At 45.3% G+C, this 8193-nt stretch overlaps 1 long non-coding RNA gene across 1 annotated transcript; it reads left to right on the top strand.

The window, feature by feature from the left end:
* Positions 1–3004: 3004 nt before the first annotated feature.
* On the top strand, positions 3005–7894 carry LOC135919230 (uncharacterized). The gene is made up of 2 exons (XR_010569924.1): positions 3005–4387; positions 7029–7894. It is a non-coding gene; the product is annotated as an uncharacterized lncRNA (long non-coding RNA).
* The last annotated feature ends 299 nt before the right edge of the window (positions 7895–8193 follow it).

Here is an 8193-nt window from a genome sequence, read left to right as displayed (position 1 = left end):
ATCCGCGCATTTCTTTATATCCTGATCGATAGTGTGAATATGGTCTATTGTTCAGTAGCCTTTACGGAATCCTGCCTGGTCCTGTTGTTGACAGAAGTCTAAGGTGTTCCTGATTCTATTCGCGATTACGTTAGTAAATACGATTACCCCAGCATTACAAAGGGACAAAACCCTGTCCAGTGCCTGGGCATGAATACAAATTCCAGCAAGGTAAAACTCAGCAAATATGTGGGACAAGCTAAGGTAAATCACTATACGAACAAAAACTTGCGTAAATCAGACACATTTTTTAAAGAAATTACATTAGCAAGTGTCTCAAGGCAGGGAGAGGAAGCTATCACTCAGGGGTTTCCATCTAAATGCATAGGAAAGGATAAGTCAGTTTTGTCGGCAGCGACTGTGCCAAATTTGATGACTGTAGCATTTAAAATAAAAAGTTATCATCCAGCGTTTGTAGCAAGTGATTTTTTTTGTTTAGATCATCATTTTATTTTAGAAGATTGCTGGAAATTGCAAATATTTAGGAAAGAAAACTATCAAGCTTGCAGCTGTGTAACTGAACAATGACGAATGACATCACAATTCTGTCAATTGAATCTAACGGCACATCTAAAGCGTACAAAGTTGATTTCTTATACGTAGCTCTCTGATTTAGTACAAATATTTGAGTAGGACTTTTAGAAAGCCTTTGCAAACATTATTGCAAATTCACGTAAGAATTGATACATTAAATTTGTCCACTGGATGTTCTAACGGCTGCAGTTTACAGTACTACGCTATCTCATCTTGCTACGGAACTACAAATTTGTGGGCTTTGTGCTTTTACCTTTTTAGGTCTTACATACTTTTGAAAACTCCTTTTTAAAAAACCAAGGACTAAATAAACAATTCCCTTCCAACATTAACTAGGATTTATCTTTTTCTTTTAAATGTGAATAATTTCATTAAATTCGACCCAGTGGTTATCTCAGAGAAGCGTTTCCACGTTTTTTTTTTTTGCATTTGAATGGGCTGCATTGGAAATGGGCCCGAGTTAAAACTTACTCTTAAATGGTCCCACAACGGTATTTCGGACTGTCCCTGGGGTCCGTAAGTTACACTCACCCTATATTTGGCAACAATAAAGAGCATTTTGGGGGTAATATACAGACGTTGTTGAACCTGCTTCATCAGCACGCACGTCCCTTTGTCCGACATCAGAGTGCGTGGTATGCCAAAACAGCTTAACATTGTCCTGAAAGCATTGATTGTGCAAAGTGAGTTTGCCTGCGACAAGAAAACCGCCTCGATCCGCTTGATGTGATAAGCCCAAACATACAGAGATCCCTGACTGCATCTCGCGCTTCCCGGCAGCTGCAGCTTATGTAACCGTGATGTTAACCGCCAAATATTGACGGCGAATGCTATGCACGAAGGTGAGCTTTCTTAGCAGATGTAAGCGCCATCTGGATGGTGCTGCAAGGAACTGAGTCGCGCGTGCCACTCTATGAATGGTAGGAACGCTGGAAAAGGGGTTTGTGTTTCAGTTTCCGCGTAACCGAATTATGTTTTGTCACATGCTCAAATTAAAATCCGACGCTATCACGTCTGCAGGTTGTGTGTCAGTCGTACTATACCATTTCTCTGACGCATTTTACTTCGAGAAGTTCAATTAGTTCAGTAGTGCCTCTGCGCTACGCGAAGGCCCTGCAGGGTTCGGAATGATTTTTCGTTGGCAAGACGGTCGGCGCCGGCGCCGCACGCCGATAGCGGATTTTCTGCGACACGCGGCGCTTAACACTGTCGCTTTCATAGTTTCAGAGCCAGTGTGACAGAGCGCTTTCTAAGACACCCAGCGAAGCCATTCAGCCGCACCGCCATTTTTTCGCATCCACAGTTGCTGGACCTTAATTTGACAGTTTTATTTGCAAATACGAAGATTCTAGTAAAGCTTTCCACGTAGCATTGAAAAATTTAGGATGCTTGGGCGTTGCATCTATGGCTCGTAGGCTTGCTGCCAATATCCGCGGCGCAATCCTGAGAAACCTTGCCTGAGGCCTTGGGTTTTAGGTATAAAGGGTAACAGCAAGTACAACTGGAATATTGGTGATGCAAAGCCACAGAAAACAAAAAATAAATTCCTCTGGTCTCATGTAAGCATGTGATACACTTTTCCAAGGTAGCAGAATTGATCAGCAGACAGAAAAGCAAACACGTCCATCAAGAGAAGCTGAAATTAATCATGGATTAGGCGACTAGAGTGCTCACTGAACGTCCGTTTTATTATATAATAAAGCACTGAGAGTTTTTTTGGTATTACACGTCAGGCGCTGATGATAAACTATTAGGCTGCAGACATGCGCAATTGAATATTTCACAGAAGCACGTGTATATATATTGTGCTTTCCAGTAAAGCTGTAAGCTAAGCGCGGTGTAGTCATTGCCTTCGTCTTTGTTGTTGGCTATGCGCCGTTTACCTTCTGTAAGCATAAAAAGAATATATGGGCACTTTGCTGAGGTAAACTGCGATAGGCGAAAGCCCATTTATGAATGCCGCTGTAGCTGTTGTGCGAACTGTGCTGCGAACGTACGTCGCCGTCGCCTCGCGAGCATGGGATGCAGCCACAGCCGTGTGTCCGCGCTCTCCGATGCGCCCACTCACGCATCGCTACTAGCCTGGCACCTCCTCTCATTGCTCCCCTCGTCGGTGATCACCGCGTTCCTGCTTCCACCACGGACTGCACCCGGACACTCACGAGCCACTAAAGGCTTCCGACTTAATATGTTTCAAGGCAATAAACTTCTGTAAGGCGCGATGCCAGCGCGAAAGCTGAGTCCTAATAAGGGTTGATAATAATCGCCAAAGAAAGAAATAAAATGCGAAGTAGAGTGGCATTCGTGATCACCCCATTTCAAAAGGGATCGATGCTCCTCTTATACGTCAATTCCATATCCATTGCTTAATCTTGCAGGCTCACCGAATTTTCGCTTACACCGATAATTCACAAAGCATTGGGGTCTGATTTTTCTTTTGTTCTTTTTTTTAGCTTCCGCTTGTGCGTCTTTGTTATCGGGTGCTGGATCAAGAACACTATCGCTTGTGTTGAAGTTCATTTACTACGCTTTTTTACCCGAATGAACGACTGTCGAAGTGCTCTTTCGGAGCTTGCGCATCTGTAGCGGCCATCTTGTAGGCTTTGGAAAAGAATGGCGACCATGGCGCACAATCGAAGATCTTAGTTCGAAACGGGTGTTTCGTTTGTGCTCAGTTTCACCTCACGCGATTGACCTAGGCAGCGCTGCGTCATCATCCACGCCCAGGGGCTGACGACTCGACGCAGCCTAGGCCAGTCACGTGAGGTGAAACTGGTCGCAAACTGAACGCGCATTTCGAACAACAATCTCAGATAGTGTGTCATGTTACATACACTGCAGTAAGTATCTGCACCGCTATATTAAAGACATTCGTCTTCACTAGTCAACCTTTTGTCGGGACTAGTTGCTCCTTCGGCGTAAACGCTACCTATGCGTCGAAACATCTCAAGCATGCTTACTACAGCCACGCAGTGAATGAGCTGTTAACCTTCACGTCGCGAGCCGCTAGCAAATGTGCGAGTAGCGTTCATGGTGCCCTCGGTGTCCGCAGAGTGACGCCTACTATTAGGACAGATATCTCGGCCCTCTGCCTCGTTCTACAGGACGATGGATACTGTCCTGGCGGCGCTCTTCACCCACATCGAGCGATTGTCAGATCAGGAGCTGCAATCCCTGGACGCCGAGGACGTGCCTTGGCTCCCGCGACTCGGAGTCCTGCCGCGGGAAATCGCCATCCGAGAAATACGGCGCGTTCTGGAAGGCACCTACAGCGTGCCTCAATGCCTGGAGCGCATAGCCTGGCTCCACTGCTGGCTGATGCCCAGGAACAAGATTGAATCGTGGCTGCTGTACCGCCTCGGCCGCTCTGTGCTGCAGGCCGACTATCCGACGCTTCTCCGGCGCTTGACGCGCCGACTGCCGCTCCCCGGCTACCGCACGATGTTGCGCGTGAACCACAGCGAAGGGACGTACTACGCTTGCATGATAAACAGTGGCCCGTATTTGCGTGCACGGGATCACGAAGTGGTGTGCTTGGTGCTCTGGAGGGGCCAGTGCTTCATGGCCGCGCACGCTGCTCGAACCGACGTTGCGCACCGACTCGCGGTCGCCCTGCACAGGGTCCTGGGCGGCGACGTCGTGGAACTTCTACAGGGTGACTACAGAGACCCCGTTTCAACGTTCTCCGTGGCTCGCCTAAATGCCGCATTCCGAGCACGTTACTATTAGGTGGCGATTAAGGTTCCGCAAAACAGCTTATTTCGAGTCCTGACTTACGAAGAGAATCGGGCAAAACCACAAGGCAGGCACTGCGGTAAGTAAAGCCTACCATTTTTATTTATTTAACATACTTCCAAGGCCCAAAGGCATTACTGAAAGGAATGGTAACAAGGCAAAAATAGTATGCAGACAAATATATAAAGGGAAAAATATTAAGCGATATCATGGTTGGGTGTTTTTTGAATGAAGATGTACCTACGAGGTGAATGATGGACGCCCGAAGGTGCTTCCGGTCGACACTCGTGAGGGGTAGAAAAGAATCATCGTACTTTTTCGTTCGTCAGGATGGACCGGCAACTTTCCATCTGTGGCCAGATCGGGATGAAATGTGGAAAGAGTGCGTGATAATTTTATTCTGGAGCCCGTTGTTAGAGTAATAAACTTTGTGGGATAGGGAAGGGCGAGCACATTTCTGGCATAATGAAAGATCTGGCAGATTCAGGATTTCCTTAAATACATGTTATACTGGAATATCGGGAATAGTTAAAGTGAGCCATATTTGAATGCTATCCGAAATGAAAGATGCGTATGCTAGTTTTGAGCAAAGCAGTGTTTTGTAGTGTCAGTTCTACAGAAGTAGGAACAGTAGAAAAATTACGACAAAGATATCCTAATATGGGCTTAGCATTAGGAGTGATATATTTAGTGCGCATATTTCCTGAAAGATCATTAGAATCTGCAAACCACGATATTTGTGACCGCCAACAGATGCTAGTAACGTGCCATTCAGCAAATATCTGCAATGATCGCCACGCGCATCACTTACTTGCGTAAAGTTTCCTAAACCATTTGTCAGACCAGGGTGACACATTGTAAAGATAGCCTTTGTTTATGTGAATCATCAGTGTTGGTAATCTTTTGGTATATTACACAATCGTCGGCGAACAAAATAATTGACGATGATGTTGCACAGTAAAGGAGATCATGGTCATAAATCAAGAGTGAAGGCCCCATGACGCAACCTTGTTGCACTCCGAATATAAATGGTGACAAAGCAGATGATGGGTTATTGGTCGTCCCTTAGTGAGTTCGATGGGAACGGAACCCCTTAATCCAAGACAACACATATGGGTAAGTATTAAGCTGATTAAATTTATGGTTTAATAGGTCATGACATACAATGTCGAAAGCTATGGCAAAATCTAGAAAAAAATAGTCAATATCGAATCCTTGATCAAAGACAGCGAACAAATCGTTAGTGAAACAAAGTAGTTGAGTATCACATGGGAAAGTTCTTCTAAAGCCGTGTTGATATAGATGAAAGAACGAATTCATTTCCAAGAAATCGATGAGCTTTTCTACTTATTATCATCAACATCCTGTTTGTGCTTACGCACGAGTATATAAGCCTCTCATTTCATCTATCCTACTTTAGCCGAACCCAGCTTATAGCCAAACAATTTGCCTTGTGCCGCTCGATATATGATCAATTGCCACCTTCATTTCCTCGATGATCATTCAGCGGAGATCGCCTGTAGGCATTGCATGATCTCCAACTACAAGCACAAGTTAATCTCAAGTGACGAACAATCGTCGACTCTCCGTAGTCAGCTACGCAAAAATAATGAGAAGCACCTCTGTGGCAATTTTTATGCTGACAGTCGCACTAAGACCTAAATACATCTGGAATTACAGTTATGTTCTTAACCTGAGGCCCTGCTGTCGCATCGTTTTTCTGCTCAATTATTATTAAAGTGATTTAGCTAAACGCTAAAATACTGGATCAGGCATAGTTTCTGCCACAGTTGGCAAGTTCTGTACAGGAGATCGCATATTTCCTGGTGCTCTGAAATATCTTCCGAGCCTCATTTCGCCCAAGGCGCGCGCATAATTTATGACATAGCTTTTACACCAAAGGGCAAAGATAGGGTTTTCTCGCTTTCTTGGTGGCGCCAGCATGTCGCCCCCGTGTCCGAGAACCTTCAATGGAACGCTAAACCCTGCTATTGCTTTCAATGCTTGAACCTTCTGGCGAAGCTGCCTCATTTTCTGACTGCATTTTACGGGCGAACGTTCCGTAGATTCAGTATACGTGACGTTCTAGTGTCAACTGCTGACGTAAGCTTTTAGTTCACCCCGAGCACGCGAAGAATTAACATAGCCCTGTTTCCCACCGCAAAAGCGTGCGTGGCACTTTCGCTGTATTTGCGGTACATATATTGCTACTGCAATTACTGCCCAGAAAATTCGTCCTTCGATCCTTCACCTCACGTGGGAATGACCGTGGAGCACATAACTTTCTGCAATATTTGCCGTTTTGGTTCAGATGTCCTTGCGTTTTTATTTACTTTACTTAGTTACCTAAATTTATTAGAAATACTCGCTTTCTTAAACGCATGGTGGCAATAAGTTTATGCGTGGTGGATAACAAAGCATTGTTTGTTATAAGGCAATATTTCGTTTTAAATGATCATTTTGAAAAGTTTCAAGATCCTTTGAAACCACAAAGACAAAGCATACAGGCGTATACTCTCATACTCCTATTATCCCCATGCTGTTTCAGTGCCATGCAGGCCGGCTTCGTGTGCACCGACATTAGATGTTTCTATAGTAATTTTCTTGGTAACCATCAAAGTAGAAGGCTGATTTTCGCATTAGGATTGCAGTTAGTGGGAGTCTATATATGTGTACAGTGTCTGGTGGCGTTCACTATTCGCTGTTTTTTGTCCACCTAGGCGGAGTCGCATGACAATTGGAAAAAAGTACGCAGGGCAGCATTCCTTCAAGCTAGCAGAACTTCGACGCAATGGACCAAAGCTTCTGCATACATGCTGCGTCCGAGGTATTCCCACGATATCACCGGAAATAATTCGTCAGGGAGACTTTTCAAGCACCGGGACGGCATACGAAAGAAGCTGGATACCACCTTTCCATCAAAAGTGCAAGATCTACCTGGACAGCATTATTCTGGACGAACCCTTATGGAACCCCACTAGTTTTTATATGGCGTGACTCCTTTGCAGTTTCCGAGAAACATTTGCCAGTTGAGATGCATGACATGAGACCGCGGAGCGGGATTGCCGCTTAACAATCGTCCCACTACCAAAGCCACATATTGCGAAGAATTGCGCTCTTAGACCCCAGGTCTATCCCCCCCCCCCCTCCCCTAAATTTCGACGGGCAATCGCACTATTAGAGTTTCCATCGTGCCTTGCGACAGATTGCTTGACCATATGAGTGGCATAGAACATTTCTAAAACTGTGTTGATTGGGCACGAGGCACGAATTTTTGACGTGGCCACACAGGTAACCGGCCGAAATGTGAGAATATCACTGACGCGAGAATATTAGTGGTCGTATGCGCAAACGCCGTCAGGAGCTCTCATACCAGCTTTTATCCATTGACAGAAAATGAATGTATCTATATATTTACAGGTGTACTTACCTTTTGCGGGTAACCGCTTTTCACCGTATAACAAATGTTCTGAATCAGGGTGTGAGACCGGGCTAGTTGGTATTCAATTTCTTGAGTGACTAGCGCAAAAGCCTGTATTTAGCGCAATGGTTGTCACGGGATACAACATTATGCACGTGTCCTTGTCGCCCTTTTGTGCCCCGTGTCTACTCTTGCGCTGGTCACTTCAGTAACAAATGTTATCGCTCAGCGCCTGATCTGCCTGCATGTATTGGAAGTTACTCGTATGATATCGGTGGTTCTATCTGCTGTCTATTGTCACTGCAGCTTGTATAATCTGATTGCATGTGCGACTCGAATTGTGTACAACTTTCTGGAAGACAGGTAGACAGGTAAGCACCAGCGACTACTCTCGAACCTTCGATGACTCGTGTATTAAAGCCGACGTGCTTGACCAGTAGGCCAGATTTTCGACGATCACCGGC

The sequence above is a fragment of the Dermacentor albipictus genome, chromosome 4 (genome assembly GCF_038994185.2).
Source record: "Dermacentor albipictus isolate Rhodes 1998 colony chromosome 4, USDA_Dalb.pri_finalv2, whole genome shotgun sequence".
Lineage (NCBI taxonomy): Eukaryota > Metazoa > Arthropoda > Arachnida > Ixodida > Ixodidae > Dermacentor > Dermacentor albipictus.
Note: the sequence above shows the minus strand (reverse complement) of the source record. Positions and strands in the feature narration are given on the sequence as shown.